The 18,733-nt window shown below is 38.5% G+C and overlaps 1 protein-coding gene across 1 annotated transcript in view; it reads left to right on the top strand.

Moving 5' to 3' along the window:
* Window positions 1–3,335: 3,335 nt before the first annotated feature.
* CDH12 (cadherin 12) overlaps window positions 3,336–18,733 on the top strand; it is a 723,975-nt gene continuing 708,577 nt past the window's right edge. The window contains exon 1 of the mRNA XM_036310943.1: window positions 3,336–3,593. The gene's annotated coding sequence lies outside the window, so the exon portion shown is untranslated. The remainder of the gene's footprint in view (window positions 3,594–18,733) is intronic.

Raw genomic sequence — 18,733 nt, 5'->3', positions numbered from 1 at the left:
CAATGCTTGAGTTATGGCCCATATTACATCATATTTTAATTTTTCACAGCCTGTGGTGAATTTTTCTTTTTTTATTGTCTATCTAGCTCTCCTTTGCCAACATAATGATCTTACAATAGCATGATTTTGATGATGTCATTCCTTTTCTAAACAGTTTTCTATGGTTTCCCATTGCTATATAACTAAGTTCTAGCTTCTTAGCCTTAATTATCTCTAATTATTTTTAATATTCGTTTCCTACTTTTCAGGGAATTCCTTCCTTAAAGAAACCCTACTCATTTTATCCCCCCCCCCCCAAAAAAAAATGAATTTTAGTTTCCAGTTAATTGCCTTGTCCTAGTCAGCATGTTTGTTCATTTTAGCGCTTATTTTCTTAACTCTAATAATGTTAATTCTTCTTATGTGCTTTAATCAGGATAGACTAGGTTATATGACCCCAAAACTTCAATGGCTTGCAGATCAAAACTTTATTTTCTTCTTAAGCTACATTTTCATCTTGGGACAGCTAAGACTCCAATGTTCTCTTCATTCAACAATCTAGCTGTGAATAAAGCCTCTCTCTACATGAAGTAGGTACAGATTTATATTTGTTCTTCAATATTCTGCTTGGAAGTGATGTTATCTTTCATTCCTATTAAAGCAGGTAATATACCAAGACTAAAGAGAAGTATATTTCTCCCTCAGGGTGGAAAAGCAAAATTCCATAAAAAACACACATAGATATAATTTACCAGATCACTTTCAATCTATTTCAAATTCTGTTGTCTTCATTAATCTAAACCTTCTCACCCCATTTTCAAATGCTATTTCTTTCAGAACTCTTGCCATTTGTACTAATTACATAACACATCTTGTAATGTAGACAGTGGTTGACGGATATTTCTTAAAGTGACAGATATTAAACATTTTAAGCTTCAGGTCATAGATCCCTGTGGCAATTACTCACTCCTGCAATTGGGGTGCACAAGCAGTCATAGAAAATAAGGAAAGAAAGGTTGTGACTGTGTTACAATAAAACTTTACTTACAAACGTAGGTGCTGGTCCGTAACAGTAGTTTGCAAATCCCTTCCTTAGAGCAATCATTCTAAAACATGTGTGCATTGGGATCATCTAACAGATTTCTGGGTAGCACCTTAGAATTCCTGATCCAACAGGAATGGGGAGGGGCTTGATAAGTTGCCTTTTTAATAAGTTCCCATGTGATGCCATCGCTACTTGTCTGGGGACCGCATATTAAAAACCATTGACCAACGAAACAGAGACAGTGTTCTGTATTCAATGACTTGTTATTTGTGAATTCAAATCAATAAATACACTATTTTAAAATTAAGAAATAAATATGGGTCCTGGCTGGGTAGCTCAGTTGGTTAGAGTATTGCCTCTATACTCCAAGGTTTTGGGTCCCATCCCCTAACAGGGCACGTATTAGAATCAACTGATGCATGCTTAAATAAATAAAACAACATCTCTCTCTCTCTTTCTCTCTCTCTCTCTCTCTCTCTCTCTCTCTCTCTCTCTCAGTAATCAATAAAAATTTTTAGAAAGCAATAGCTAATGTTTATATTTCCCATTTCATTAGCATATTCCTTTCTTCACCAAAGCCAGGTGACTCTACTCTGCCAGAGAAAGTGCTGAATAGAATTTTATTGGCTACATGAGTGAGTTATAATAAACTGAGTGCTTCTTTTTTTTGTATAGTGACAAGCATACAGTGCTGTAAATATTGCACATTTCTATGCCTCTGTCACATGATGGACAGGTAACAAAATTGTTTTGTTTGCAAAGTGTCCCCAAGCTATTTCAACTTGTCAGGACACACAAAGCTTCGCTACACTAAATGCATCAATCCATTTGTATTATTTCAGTGGAACAAAAAGATTTTAGAAAGACACATTAATTTTATTCTTATTCAACAGTGACATTGAAAAAACACATTCTTATTTGTGCAGTGGCTCAAGCTACCAATCCTACTTTTATTTCTCCATATTTTAAACTGCATAGAGATTCTGTAGTCAAGATTTTTGACATACATTAAATGATTACCCCAAATATTGCTGCATTCTTAATGTATAAATGATAAAGTGACAGATTCTTGGAGAGAAAGGAAATGATTCCTGATGCACTTAAATACATTTTTATTTGCTATTTGGTACCCCGTTAGTAAAATCGTTGGAGGAGATCATGGAGCACATTATCACTAGTGGACCAGGGCAGGGCGAGGGCGATCACAGGCTCCTCACCATCTCCTGAGGGCGGAATGTGCATTCTGCTCACCACTCTGCAGTGGGAGGCTTCTGCAAGTTAGCAGCCTTGAACATGAAAGGTGCTTGTTGTTGAGATCATCAGGACTGTTACGTGTCTGAACACAGGTGATACCTCTATTTAAACCCTTAGTATCCTCATGAGCAGGTGTGCAGCGCCCAAACAGGCTGGTTTGTTGTAAATTATCCGACTTTTAAAACCTGCCATCTACCAATCTTAAGCTCTGCCTCTTAGGTCTCCCTTTGCCCTCCATGTACAGAAATGTAAAGCAAGGCCACCACGGATAAAGCATGCATTGTAGTTGTGCAATCTTGGCCAAAGTAGTATTGTTGCTTTCAATAGTATTAGTCTTTATGATAAGATTTAAAAATCATTATACTATCCTATAAAGTTGCAGAGAATCACTAACAAACCCCCTAACTAACAGACATTGAATATTAATAAAAAAATCTTGCAATATATTAACATTCCAAAACTAATTAACCTAGATCAATCCGTATAGTCTGAACACTAGTTCCTCACAGAATCTGGACCAAGTTCAGCAGGCAAAGAAACGGGTGAATGAATCCGTAGAAAGTGCCTGGACAAGGTTATGACCATTTAGCACCCGATTCTGGTGCAAAGTTTAGAGAGAATCAGAAGCCTTCCTGGTAAAACGGACTTTATTCAGCGGCAGCCTGAGGACTAGAATCCCAGCCTCTGGCTTCTCAGCGGATAGTTCTTAGATTTTCAACAGTCCACACCTGCTCCCACTTCTGCAGCCCAGAACCTTCGCGCGCCCGCAGGCTCCTCCAGCGAGTGTTCCGGGAGCTACAGAGTCCTTCCATGCGACCCGAACACGAGACAATGGACGCTCGGGGGGGAAAGGCACAAACAAGATCCATCTCAAAGGCGGGATTCAATTACTTTTCACAACTCAGCGACGCGTCCGAGGCACGCCGCGCTTTGTTTTGCGGGCGGGGAGATGCCGCGGGGACGCCGGGCCCCCATTGGCTGGCCGCTCGCCGCTGCGGTTGTGCGGGGCCGCCGGGAGAGCATCACTGATCAGACGGGGAACCGGAGGGAGCGACGCGCAGGGGGCCGGGCGCTCCTGACGCGGGAGGCTGCCTCTTCCAGGGAGGAAGTGGTGTGCACCGGCTGCCCCGCGGGCAGAACCTTCTGGGGATGAGAGGGAAGCGAATGCCAGGCAGTGTGTGGCTCCCGTGATTTAAAAGGAAGAGAAAGAGAGGCAGAGACAGAGAGAAGCGGGGGACGGAGGAGGGTCTCGCCTTCGGTGCATCGCTGGGCTGCTGCCTCCTGCTGCTGCCGGTGCCGCGGCGTCTGCCATCAGGTAAGGCTTCCCCCTGCGCTGGGGATCGCCTCCTGTGGGATCGCTTCGGGGGACGCGCACCGACATCCATACGTGATTGATAAAGTGTTGCCTGGCGTCGTCAGGAGCCCAGCGAGGCTGCACACCGATCTGGCATCGGAATTAGGAGCCGGTGCAGGTTGGGCTTTGGGAAACTTCCCTAAGTTCTAAACAAGTCAGTCTCCAGTCTTCAGGGCCAGAGGTTACATTCAAAGGGGAGGGAAGGAAAGATTTTAGCTGCCGATGTGCATTTCTTAGCATGGCTGGATTTTCGAATGACAATAATTAGGTATGCTAGGTTATTTTATAAACGGCTTTATTGTTACCTATTTCTTTCTTTTTTCTTTTCTTTTTCTTTTTTTTTACGGCAAACTATGCAATGCGTTGTTTTTAAACAGCTTCTGTAAATACCCGTCTCTGCTGATTCTTGCTAAAATACAAAACCCCTTCTCCGTGTACATTTTACAACTTCACCCTTCATTAAAAAAAGAGTTTAAAGGTTTTAATAGCTAGTCTTTCAGTGTACACCTACCTCACTTAGGTACTACAAAACTAATTTGGAAGAAGTGGAAGGGAAATAGATGACCGGGGCACTGTGGGTTATATAATATGCATTTCAAAATTATTTTAAGGGTATTCAGCCTTTGGTGGTACATTTGAAAAGTAAGACATATGTGCACTATAGAACATGCGAGCAAGCCATTGTTCAAGGAGACCTTCAGCATTTTATAAATATTTTTCTCCTAAAACATCATTCTTTCTTTCTACATGGAATCACAGTGACTTCAGAATCTCTGTAGTTCATAGTGCTTGATGTCACAGACAGCTTTCTCTATACTCTCTGGAGAGGGGACTGACATACTTTTGGCAGATTCTGTGACCATGTCATACTTCTCAATTTCTCACCAGGTATTTTGAAGCTCATTCACAAACTGCTCAGCTGGAAAATTACCTTACTTCTTACTGACTGAGGGGGAAAACGATTTAAATAGGGTAGGTTCTGAAAACATGTTTACAGTTTTAAATTACCCTCTACATGACCAAAAACATGATAATCCAACCATGCCAAGCAGGTATTAGTTTGCTTAATCTTTCAGCACACCTGATCAGTTTTAAGATTTATAAAATGATATCCAGACACACAGCTGGATATATTGAACCTCATCATCCAGTGACATTGTTTACTCATTAAATGATCCTAAGCAATTTGAGAATCATTTCAATTTATATATTTTATTATCATTTCTAGAAAGGAGTTTAATTGAAGAGATTTATATTACATTCTCCCCCCCACCCCCCCTCATTTAAGCTGAAGGTCTCTTCAGAATTGAAAGGCAGGTGGGTACTGGCCCTGAGCCATCAGCAGGTGCTTGACAAATTGTTTTGGAATGCTCAAGAGCTTAGCTACGCACAGAGTAGGAGCTGCACTGTACTAATTTCACCAGCACACAGGCTTGTTCAGTAACAAGATTGAGTGGCTGTCCTCCACTTGCTATAGAAACTACTGGAATAAAACAAAGGGTTTCATATTAACTGGAAAATCCAATTCCAAGAGGTATTTTCCCCTTACTAATAGTTTTTACCCTGAAAACTGACATCCAAGTTTCAGCCCCTTCCCCATAAAAGCATATCCCTCATTTTCTTTTCTATTGTGTTCAGCAAATCTCCCATTGCTGGATTCTTAACTTCTGCTGTGTACCATTTTCAGTCAGTAGGGGGAAGTTTTCAGGCCAGGAATCATTTTTTTCCTACTGGACCTCATTTCTTCCACTGATCTGCTTAGTGAGGTGATCATTTGAGATAATTTCCACAAAAAGAATTATTATGGGAGGGGAGATGCCATTTGTTCTACATGTGGTATGATACATATTATGTTCTCATCACAGGAAAACCAGTGCTTAGTTTATGGTGAAAATAAAATCCCTGTTAGTGAGTCACGTGACACATACTCCCACCTCAACCTGACTGCATTCTTTAAGGATGGAGCACAAAACTGCTGTCCTTACACTGAGCATCGTTTGCATCTGGTATTTTTGTGACCTGTATAAAATATAATAGTATGTGACATTGGTTGAAATCAATTTTTATTTAGTGGTTGATAAAAATTTCTGTCACTTCTACATTTTAAAATACCCTGTGATGAACATCAACTCTTGTTAATAAAATGGAACTTGGAATAGTCTGATTTAACTGTTTTTAAATAAAATGTGAAATATTACTGTGTTTGCACACCTATGTCATTCAGATGTCATACCATTAAATCTAATAATTGTAATAGGAAGATGCATAGGGTGATGGTTCTCTTCAGAAGTGAGGCATATTTTTATGTAAAAATATCAAATATAAGGACTTGTGTAATAAAATGAATTACTAGCCTTAGCTGGTTTGGCTCAGTGGATAGCACATTGGCCTGCAGACTGAAGGGTTCTGGGTTTGATTCCAGTCAAGGACACATGCCCAGATTGTGGGCTCGATGATCCCCAGTAGGGGGCATGCAGGAGGCAGCCAATCAATGATTCTTTATCATCATAGATGTTTATATCTTTCCCTCTCCCTTCCTCTCTGAAATCAATAAGTATATATTTTAAAAAATCATTTTATAGAAAAAAAATGAGTTACTAGTAGACTGGGTCATAAACGTCTCCATACTTTCAAAGGAAAAGTGTGATTACAGAGTTTTATTTAAGGCAAGATAGTATTCTTTTAGTCTTTTAAGAAATTAAAGCTATTTTTATAGTAATTATGTCCCGTGTTACTATGTCAGTTACCACATCAATAGATATTTTGCTTATAATGTGACACCAATTCATGATTCTATTTATATTAAACTATAGGTGGAAATTATTGTACCTTTCCTGTTTAACAAAGATTGAGTTTTATTTTTATGAATAGGTTCAATTTACATCAAGAAAAATAAACTTAATCATTAGATAAGGGAAAATTTAGATTTTATTGAGAACTTTTACTAATACATGATAATTGAACAATTTAAAGCATTGTAATACTTGTTTTTAAGGTAATTGCTTCTTTTTCTGAATTACTATACTAAAAGGCTGATGCATTATCACCAAACTTTAAAGAAAAATTGTATGTGCATGTGAATATGAAGAGTGCCGCCTTGTTGAATAGCATAAACAGTGGTTATTCAAAATTATTTTTAAGCATCACATGTTAAGATAACTAATAATATGGCATAAATAGTTTTTGGATAAGACTAATAGAAAGTCATGACTATTGAAAAATCATGATGAACTTGACATAATGTTATTCTACTTTTTGTGAGATACTGGATAAATATAAGAATCCATTTATTCAATTATCAATTAAAAATGTAATAAGCACCTGCTAAGCAAAGGAAAACAGGGCCTATGTTTACTATTTTTATACATATAGGCCCATTCAGTTTTGTATCACTTTATTCTATTATTAGGCCCAGTGCACTCATTTGTGCACTGGTGGGGTTCCCAGGAGGGTGGGAGGGGTCTGGGATGCGATTGGCCCTCTGGGCAGGAGATTGGACATCTTTGCCGGCCCAAGATCCAGATCTGTCCTGCTGACATTCGCGCTGGTTGTCAGGATCCACCTGGCAGCCGCTTATATATTGTTTCTTCCTTGCAGAGCGTCTAGGGAGGGGAAGTGGCTGCAGTGCCCGAGGCCGACTTCCAGGAGGCTGGTAGTGCTGTCAGGATTGTGCCAGAGGTGGCATTGATCTGTTAGTGCCTGACCCCTTCTTTGCCACCAGGCTGGTGGGCTGCTGGCATGGGTCAGTCAGCTGAGTGGTGCTCCTGTTATGGGAACACACTGACCACCAGGGGGCATCTCCTGCGTTAAGCGTCTGCCCCCTGGTGGACAGTGTGTGTCATGGCGACTGGTCGTTCCAGTCATTCTGGTCATTCATTTGCTTAGGCTTTTAGATAGATAGATAGATAGATCATGGCACTAATGGATAATTTAAATTTTCAATATGCTTTAGTTATTTTTTCACTAAAGGGTTACAGATTTCTTTCATCCCCTTTGCTCTGTGAATATCTAAGTCATTATGCTATAAATGGATTTAAATTACCTTGATATGAGGGGTTTGACATTTGAACAATTTAGAATTCTTTGTAAAATATGTGCATCATATACATATATGTGGGAAGATTCTAATGAGAGAAGGTGAGTCCCCAATTTGTGCACAGATGCTCACTAGAGAAATTCAGGACTTACTTATAAACTCCTAAATCAAATGACTGAGTGATGTAAACTTAGTACCAGGTACCAAAGAAGTAGTTAAACATCAGGGCATAGTAGTATGCTAGTTATAAGTATGATTGATCATAACACCTTACGAATGCCATATAATGAACGGGTTCCAGAACTTCTGTTTGCTGAAACATTGTTAGAACACACACACACACACACACACACACACACACACACACACACAAATGTTTTTCTCCATGGAAAGATGAGTCCTGACTCGTTGCCTGCACAAAAATGTGGAAAGATAAAAACTTGAGGGGCAGACAATGTTTTGAATTTTGAGAATTATTCTTGTTAATTGTGTGTTTTTTTTTCTTTTGATTTAGTATGATTTTATCCCACGGAGAACATGTACTAATGGTCAAGTCTTTCTCATTTTAGATTTCCATGACTATATCAAGCTAGATTTGTAAAGACCTGGCCCACTGGGTTGGATGAAAGCATTTGGTGGTCAGGAATTGTTATGAGAGAATTCATTCACTTTAGAATGCAATTGGTCCTCCAGTCATTTATCTAAAAATAAAAAATAAAAAAATTACAAGTTGTTTTCAATAGAAAGAAATGGAAATTTCTGATAGTTTAAGGAATCATCAGTGAAATTTAGATTATGATGAAACCTTTACCACCATATTTCAAAAGGTTTAGAAATCAAGCAAAGAGGAGAATAGGATAGAATGACAGAGAGAGAGAGAGAGAGAGAGAGAGAGAGAGAGAGAGAGAGAGAGAGAGAGAGAGCGAGCGCGCAGAGTTTTGGGGGATTGGTTTGTTTCTTTTTATTGATTTCAGAGAAAAGGAGAGAGAGAGAAAAGGAGAGAGAGAGAAAAATAAAACATCAGTGATGAGAGAGAATCATTGATAGCCTGCCTCCTGCACACCCCACACTGGGAACTGAGCCCACAACCTGGGTATGTGCCCTGACTGGGAATGGAACTGTGACCTCCTGGTTCATAGGTCAAAACTCAACCATTGAGCAACACTGGCTGGGCGGCTTATTTTTCTTTTTAATATAAACTTGAACATTGGAATAGATGAGATGGAAGTCATTAGAAAGAGAAAGGGAAATACATAAATGATAACCAAGGTCTTAGATTGTTAGAGAAGGTCATTAAAAGGATGCACCTGCTGCTGACCCTCGAGCTGCACCTGAGCTATCATGGCTCCCTGGAATGTCTGTTCCTCTCACCATTCCAACACTGGTTGCTGTTTCAAGTACACAGTCTTGAGAGAGTCATTTGTTTTTGAGACCATCTGGATTGAATATGAGACTGAACCCTGTTAAGGCATCTGTAAAAACTTTTAAGGTTCTGGTAGGTGGATGTCAATATCTACTCACCAGGCAGCTGCCCTAGACAGCCTGGAGTGGCTTGCCTCTTTCTTCAGTCTGTCCTTGCCTTCTGTGTACAAGCAATTTTCAGATTTTACCTGGGAAGCTCCCAAGTTTGCAAACTAATAGAGAGAATATGAAATTTATCTAGAGCAGAGGTGGAAGATACAATTAGATGGCATTAATTTTAATAATGCAACTGAAATAGTATTTAAAAATAAATTATCAAATAATTTTAGCTGCCATTTCAACATTTATTAAAATATCTTGAATGTCAAAAAGAGTTGTTAGGAAATGACCAGAATGTGATGCTAATTAATTTATACCAAGTAATACTTTTATGTGTAATTGAAAGAGATCCAAGTGCTTGGTAAATGTTGAGAAGTAAAGAAAAATTAACATTATTAGACTCTCCCTATGAAAAGTAATGTTGTAGTGCTATCATTAACACTAAATGGTGTGATGCTTTTAAAACTGTACTTAAGGAGAAACTTTAGAAATGCTTGAGGGAACAAGCAACTAATAATATATGCAAAACAAAACATCCTCCTCCATCTTTGTGAGTCAATATTTGTTTCCATGAAGTTTAACCAGTGCTCTAAGGGATGTGATTTCAGGCATACTTAAAAGAAAGGGTTTTACTATACTGTTCCCTAGTGACTAGTAACAGGATAGAAAGTAAAACATGAAAAGTAAGCTCTTGTCAACGTTTTTGGTATAAAAGTATTTAGCAAAAGTGGAAGGCCAGGATAATTTTCTGAAGCACAGAGTGTCTCACAGGTAGACACTAGTTATCTTAATCAGTATCCACTATTTGTAGTAAACTGAAGTCATGACCAGAAGATGGTCACCACTGTTAGATCCTAACATAGAAGGAAGTCCAGTATGTATTAGAATTCTATCTGTTGCAATCAGAATTAGGGTTGTGTCAAGTAATCAGGCAAGTACAGCAAATTTCTGCATATACTAAACATAATATACCTTTTAACAGTATTAAAAGGATATTTATCCATAATACATTTATAACACATACTCAGTATTTTACATGTTTATTGAACAAGGAAGTTTATGTGCCTATGGGTATATAGCAGCATTGATGAGGGAAACAAGGGTATAAATGAAAACATATGGCATGTGATCTGCCCCAGTCCTAAAATTTAAACACACCTCTAGCTAGTGATTTTGTTAAATGGTTGTTACATTTGACAAAAAATAAAGTCACACATGTTCAAAAACACAATCATGCACAAAGGTATAGGCCCATCTCAAAGAGTTTTGGCTGGATTGTAAAATATGCCATCTTTTTTGAAAGGATACTTGGCAGTATCCATCAAAATACGAAATCCAGGAGTTTGAATACTTAGCTTATTTTCTGCAGAAATACGCTTGCCAGTGTTTCCTGACGTTATTCTTCTCTCAATGACCACAGCTTCTCATTCTCCTTTGCTGAGTTCTCCCATGTCAGAGCTATAAATAGAAACAGGGTATCCCAGGATGCAGTCCTACTCACCTCTCAGTACAGAAACTTCTGAAGAGGTAGCCTGAGCCACCTGCAGGGGTTTCAATGCCATGTGAATGTGTCTTTCCAAATCTTTGTCTCCATTCCCTGTACTGAGTATCAGACTGCAGTATCAGAATGACTACTGAGTATTCCCACTTGAACCTCAGTATTTTTTTTGCTCAAGTTGCCAGAACAAAATACTATCTATTGAGTGTCTTAAACAACAGACATTAATTTTCTCACAATTCTGAAGGTCAGAAGTCCAAGATTAAGATGTTGGCTGGCTGAGTTGATTTGGTTTCTCATGAGAACATGCTTCCTGGCTTGTAGACAGCATCTTCTCACTGAGAGCATCATCTCTCATGTCTTATTCTTAGTGCTGAGAGAGAGAGAGAGAGAGAGAGAGAGAGAGAGAGAGAGAGAGAGAGACAGAGAGAGAGAGACAGAGAGAGACAGAGACACAAAGAGAAAAAGAGAAAACAGGGCTAGGGATTCAACGTATGTGGCCTGTGAATTTTGGCACAGTATAGTCTATAGTAAGATCTACTAATCATTCTGAACACAACTTGTTCAAAAATAAACTCTTGGTCTCTGCCCCTCCTCACCACAAGCAAAATGTACTCATTTTCCTAGTCTTCCTTCAGTGAATTATATAATTATTCATTTAACATCTTAAGATTTTAGGGTCAGCTCTGAGGCTTTGCTTGCCTCCCATCTCCCCACAGTCAGTGTCAATATTGAGTCTACTGATTCATAGCCCTATTGTCTAAATATATCTTTTGTGTGTGTGTGTGTGTGTGTGTTGAGTTTTTTTTTTCTCTCTTTTTTTTTTATTGCTTAAAGTATTACAAAGGGTATTACATATGTGTCCTTACCCCACCCCACCCCCGCCCTTGACAGTCCCCTAGCCTCCCCTACCCCCCAGTGTCTTATGTCCATTGGTTATGCTTATATGCATGCATACAAGTCCTTCGGTTGATCTCTTACCCCCCTCCCTCCTGCCCCCCAACCCTCCCCGGCCTTCCTAAATATATCTTTAATCAAATCACTTCTCACCTCCACCGGAGTTATCTTTGTTCCAACCACTATTGTCAGTCTCCAAACTAGTCTTTCTTTTTCTACTTTTATCCACCCCTACTCCCAATTCAGTGCCACAGTAGTCAGATATAAACTCTCCAATATCAGCAAAGTACTTTCCATGGTGTAAAGCCAATATCTGGCCTGGCCCCTCCATTCCCTTTCTCATTTTGCCAAGTTTACTCCTGCCACAGGGACGTTGCACTCACTCAGCTTTCCCCTTTGTGTAGATCTTGGTTTAAATGGTATTAGTTCAAAGCTACATTTTCTAACCACTGTAAGGAACACTTCCTTCCCCTGAATAATTATCTTTATCTTTACACATATTTATTTTTTTTCTAAATAGGACCTACTTCCTACTGTCTTCCAACAGAAAATGCAAACCTTGTGAGGACAGCCCTACTATAATGCCTGGCACATACGAATCCTCAATAAGTGTTTGGTGAATGAATAAATGAATGAATGAAAGGATGAATATGAGCACATATTCACCTAAACATACAATTCATATAAAAGGGGTTTGAACAATTTACATGATGATATGTTAAGGGCAGTTATCTTTAGAGAGGAGAGTGAGGCATATTTGTGAATTATATGCCTTTTTAATGTAATAGCTTCATGCATATAATTTGGCCTATAAATGTAATAATCATTAATTAGCCATGCTTTTGTATTAGTATTTGATATTGAGACAGTGTTCTCCTGTTAAAATGATTAAGGGAATAAGAAGAGTAAAATGTGTTAGCCTACAAAAACATATTTTGTTTTTAAAGTTAGGGCAGAATAATTTGCATGAGTACTTGCGATCTTTTCAACTCCAGATTCAATACTGTCTCACTATGTATAATGTCCCCGTTCCCCATGGTGTCTACAATTAAAATAAACCTCTCAGGATACACTGAAAAGGGATAGAAAGCCTTTAAAGATTTGTCTTAATTGGCTCTGAGATTCAGTTTTGTTATCTGAAGGTAACAGAGGAGAATCCATATTAACACCTGGACTCCTGTCTGTGCAAAGTCCAGAGCTCCTGAAGTAACAATTAAATGGCTTAATCTTAAAACCCTCCAAGGTTTAATTCAGTAGCTCTCTACAGAAGGGCACTGCTAATTCTTCCTGAATTGCTGCTGCTGCTAACTGCACTGCCTTAATTTGAACAGTATTCAAAATTCCTTTCTCTCTAATGGAGTTAATTGCATTATGAAAGTCAGCTTAGAGTGGGAGCTTATTTCCTCTTGTGCAGTATTTCTCTACAGAGTCCTTTCTTTTCCTTTCAATTTGACACATGCACACATTTGTGCAGAATAATGTCACAAATGTAGCGTGCTCTGTTTAAACCAAGTTTCAAAGAATATTCTTTAAAATATTTATACACACACCAAAGCAATTTAGCTATCCAACGTGCCTACGATTTTGTACATGCTCAGGCCATCTGATCTAATAGACTCTAAGTCCTTGGAACATTAACAAATCTGTGAGCTTTTAAATCGCTGTGACCTATTCATTTAGAGGGTTACTTCAATAAAGAGAAGGCTCACTTAGGTTAATGATGGATCATGGAGCTGTTTGATTTGCAGTGAACTAAGTTGCCCATTATCCCTTAACATTCATGTGAGTCATGTTATCACATCCAAAGAATGAGTCAGGCCCCTTCCCTTGTGCCTGTAGATTTCCAAGTAATTACAAGAAATCTTAGGGTGCATGTCCATGAAGCTTTTGGCCTAATAATGCACAGAAATCATTATTTTTTTTCCAAGAATATGAAATTTCAGTAAGAACCAGTTTTTCCATGAGAACATCGGCTGCTTATTCAGAGTTTATCTGGGCAACTTTTTGAACAGAGAGGCAGGCATTATCTTTCTCTCTTTCTCTCTCTCTCTCTCTCTCTCTCTCTCTCTCTCTCTCTCTTATTTTATTTTTTCATTTTCTGGAGGAAGGAGAGACAACTCATTGGCATGTTTTCATAACTAGGCACCATCAAAATTACGCTTAAATTTACCGTCTACTTTTATTCCTTCATATATATGTGAATGTGTATATATATATATATATATATATATATATATATATATATATATTCTAATAAATACACAAACATGTATACACAAAGAGATAAGACTGGTGGACAAATCAGTCCATAATTTTAAGCAATGTTACATCAGCTATAAATGTCATAACAAGGAACCAAAAATCTGTTTTATAATTCCAACATGGTGATTGCTTCCTTTACATGTCTATTTTCTCATTAAATCTGCAGTCTCTCTAGAGGCATATTCGGTGCTAAGACATCTTGAAAATTAGGGTAAATACTCTAGAAATATACTTTAAGTGTTTTCAAAGTATTTGTGTGATGCTCTCATATTTCATGTTTATTCCCATGTGTACATGTGCATGCACACACACAAATGTTAAAAGCAACTTCTTCAGTACAATCTCTACAGCTAGCTAAATGTTTCTGATAGAAGGCAATAAACTCTTTTGGCATTAATCCTTCCTAAAAATGAAATACATCTACACTATAGAGAAAGCTATGAAATATGAATGACAGGAGAAAAACAACTTCATTTATTCTTGCTCTGTGATTTACAGTGTAGAGATGACAACCATGGGGGAAGTGAAGAATGGTAAAGTTTTCTGAGTTTGATGCTAATTTTACAGCACTACAGAAAAAGAGTACTGTGCCATATTCTGGATCTCTAGTGAATTTATTTAAAGATGGTCCATTAGTTCATGTCACCATGTAAAACTGGTAAGTTATGAGTGTTTTTACAAATAGAGTTGAGAAAAAAAAATCGTAGTATTTTGAATTCACAGAGAACTACCCAGAAAAATTATTATATTTTGCTTTCCAGTCACAAAGCTGTGATAAATAACTTTAATAGAGAGCCAAGATATTTTCATTAATGGTTACTTAACCAATTTATGTAAGTGCACTTAACTCTTCTATTCTTTTTATGCCAAAGAAAGTTTTAAAAGCCATGAAAGTAAAGAGATAATTTTAGGCTGAAAAGGTAGAGCCAAAAACCTTTTTGGAAAAGCAAACAAACAGAGGATGTACCTGTCTTTCTCTGATAGAAATTAAGGGAAAGTAAAACAGGTACAAAATGTGTGAAGGCATTTCCTTACTTTTCCTCTGGCTTATTATTAATAACTAGGGGCCCATTGCATGAAGAGATTCGTGCAATAGGCCTTTCTTCTCCTGGCTGCCAGCACTAGTTTTGGTCCGGCCGCAGTGGAGAAGCCAAGCCTCTTCAGTCTTCAGTCTTCACTCCGCTGGAGCCTTCAGTCTTTGCTCTGTGCCTGTGTATGCAAATTAACCTCCATCTTTGTTGGGTGAATTTGCATAATCATCCTGATTGGCTGGTGGGTGTTGCAGAGTGACACCAATTTGCATGTTTCTCATTTATTAGTGTAGATTTAAAATTCACTTAGAAAACTGCATTGACAGATTTTATAATGAAAGAAATCAGAGTTCATATATATATATTTGATAGAATTGCAGATGTCCCCCATTTCCCTTCCCCCCTTTCCCCCTCTCCACCCAGACCCTGTCCCACCCAAGGATTTTACCACACTATTGTTTGTATACTTGGGTTATGTATATGTGCATATGTGCTCTTTGATTAATCTCATCCTGCCCCTCCCCATCTTTCCCCATTTGAGATGTATCATTCTGTTCTATGCATCCATGTCTCTGGAACAATTTTATTTGTCAGTTTATTTTGTTCTTTCTGTTCCACATATGAGTGAGATCATGTGATATTTGTCTTTCTCTGTCTTATTTTGCTTAGCATAATAATTTCCAGCTCAATCCATGCTGTTGCAAAGGGTAAGAGTGCCTTCTTTTTTACAGCTGCATAGTATTTCATTGTTTAAATGTACCACAGTTTTTTTATTCACTCATCTACTGATGGCCACTTGGGCTGTTTCTAGATCTTAGCCATTGTAAATAATGCTACTATGAACATAGGGGTGCATATATTCTTTCTGATTGGTGTTTTAGAATATTTTTTAGGATATATTCCCAGAAGTGGGATTGCTGTGTCAAAGGGCAATTCATTTTTTTAATTTTTTGAGGAAACTCCATATTGTTTTCCACTGTGGCTGCACCAGTCTACATTTCCCACCAGCAGTGCACTAGAGTTCCATTTTCTCCACATCCTCACCAACACTTGTTTCTTAATTTATTGATGGTAGCCATTCTGGCAGGTGTGAGATGATACCTCATTGTAGTTTTAATTTGCATCTCTCTGGTGATTAGTGATGTTGAATATTTTTCAACTTTGTTCTCATACTAAGAAACCCAGGTAGCTTAACATTTCCCATTTTATTATGGAACTAGAGGCCCGGTGCACAGATTCGTGCACCAGTGTAGTCCCTCGTCCTGGCCTGTGGGGATCAGTGGACTCCACGCTGCCGCAGCCTGGCCTTACTGCCAGCTGGTTGGGCTCCAGCCCGCTGTCTGTGTTGATCCTGAACAGCACGAAGTAGTGAGTGAAATGGCAGGCAGCAGGGGAGGAGCGCAAGCCTGGCTGGGCGTTGTTCCTCTCCCACTCATTCAGGCTCCACTGCTCCTGTAGCCGCTGTTGGGAGAGGCTCGCGCTGCTACAGCCGTGCTTGCCAGCCTTCAGCCTGGGTTCTGGCACCCATCTGTCAGCTGAGCGGTGCTCCTGCTGTGGGAGCACACTGATCACTAGGGGGCAGTCCTGCATTGAGTGTCTTCTCCCTGGTGGTCAGTGGGTGTCATAGCTACCAGCTGGTCATCCAGTCATCCGGTCATCCGGTTGCTTAGGCTTTTATATATATAGATGATATCATTGGTTCTGGGTTGACTTTGTAATTTATTATTCTAGAGATATCTGGCTTTATTCTTGACTTATCATGGACCCGTTGCCTATAATGTTAATGCCTTATTGGTTAATACTTGACCTTAGCTTTGGTGTCAGCCTCCATAATAGTCAATGGCATTTCAGTACTTCCTTGTTAAAAACTCTTATGGGCCATGTCTTTCATGGACAACCTGATACAGTGGGGCCTTGACTTACGACTGTCCCGACTAAGGGTTTTTCGAGATACAAGCTGTCTCTCGGCCGATTTTTTGCTTTGAGTTGAGAGCTAAAATTCGGGTTATGAGCCAGTTTCAGATACCCCACCACTAGTTGGCACAGCGAACGTCACAGTGAATGCCACAACATCAGCCCAGCATCACGTGTCTCACTCATTCACTGTTGATTTGACATACGTGTACTTTGAGTTACGAGCTCCGTCATGGAACGAATTAAACTGTAACTCAAGGCCACACTGTAATGGATTACATGCCCTTCCCATCTTGAACTCTACTACCTATCTTTATACCTATGTTCACAGAGTCATAGAACATACATTTCTCCCTTATGTTCAGCGGTTCTCAACCTGTGGGTCGCGACCCCTTTGGGGGTCAAACAACCCTTTTACAGGGGTTGCCTAAGACCATCAGAAAACACATATATAATTACATGTTATTTTTGTGATTAATCACTATGCTTTAATTATGTTCAATTTGTAACAATGAAAATACATCCTGCATATCAGATATTTACATTACAATTCATAACAGAAGCAAAATTACAGTTATGAAATAGCAATGAAAATAATTTTATGGTTGGGGGTCACCACAACATTGAGGAACTGTATTAAAGTGTCGCGGCATTAGGAAGGTTGAGAACCACTGCTTATGTAGCATATAGCTCATGCATAGCTGTCTATGTACATGTAATAATTATAGCCATCTGCCATCTAACTATTTTTGTTATTACCTATTTAATAGTATCTATTTCAGGTGACATATTGACATTTTATTTCTGTATGTATTTACGTGTTCTTATAGTTTCATGCATTTTAATAGCAAACTTACTGAAACAACATAGAAGGCAGACAACATTAAAAATATGTACTTGCATGTAGGACAACTCAGTTAGAAAAGTATAGTGTATGATAAAAAAGCTACAAACACCACTTAGTTGCAAACAATGAGAGGTTTACTTGTTTAAAAAAACAATCCAAATGCTGTCATGTTTACATTTTAAAAGAAGCCATCTGGAGGTAATGTTTAATCCAAGTAAAAACTAATGGAGTTTGGGACTCCATTACAGTACCATGGATGCTATTTTGAAGATTTTTGTTTTGTTTTCAACATTAACCTGTTTGGTGTTTTCATCAGTTGTCATCTGATGTATTTTGTCATCTAGATGGTGACTGCTATTTTTTTTTAAATGTGTGTTTTCATATTTTACTGTAAATGTAAGTTACATTCATGGTGAAGAAAATCAGGTATTGTCGAATGTATTAAACTATAATCTTCATCTCCCTTTCTACGTACCCACTGTCCCACTTCCCAGAGTGTTCTGCTCACACCAGCAGTTTCCTGTATATTCTTCCAGAAACTTTCTGCCAACTGATGAATGCACATATATATAGAAGACTAGTCTCTGTCTTCAATTTATTTAATACTTATTTGACCCAGTTAATTTTTCTCTCCTTAACACAATTTGTTTAAAACTTGATTTCCCAGATGCCCACACACGTTTGGTTTTACTTTTTTCCCTCACTTGCAATCCCTTCTCAGTTTTATTTGATGATTTCTCCTCTCCCATTAATATTGAAGCAGCTTTCTTTTCTCCTGTCTACACCCACACATATAGTGATCTAATCCAAGTTCATAGTTTTAAACACCATCTGTTGACATTTTTCAAATATATATCTCCAGCTCAGACCTCCCCAAATCTAATCTCTACCCAACTGCTTTCTTTGAATATGGTACACTTGGATACCTGATAGACATCTCAGATTTACAATCCAAAATGACCTCGTGGTCTTCACTCACAATTATATTCTATTCTCAGATTTTACCATGTCTGTTGATAAATTCCATCCTGTTAGTTATTTAAGCAAACATTCTCAAACTCTCCTACATCCTCTATTTCTCTTGCATTATGGGTG

The sequence above is a fragment of the Myotis myotis genome, unplaced genomic scaffold (assembly GCF_014108235.1).
Source record: "Myotis myotis isolate mMyoMyo1 unplaced genomic scaffold, mMyoMyo1.p scaffold_m19_p_5, whole genome shotgun sequence".
Classification (NCBI taxonomy): domain Eukaryota; kingdom Metazoa; phylum Chordata; class Mammalia; order Chiroptera; family Vespertilionidae; genus Myotis; species Myotis myotis.
The sequence above is the reverse complement of the archived record's forward strand: the minus strand, read 5'-3'. Positions and strand labels throughout refer to the sequence as shown.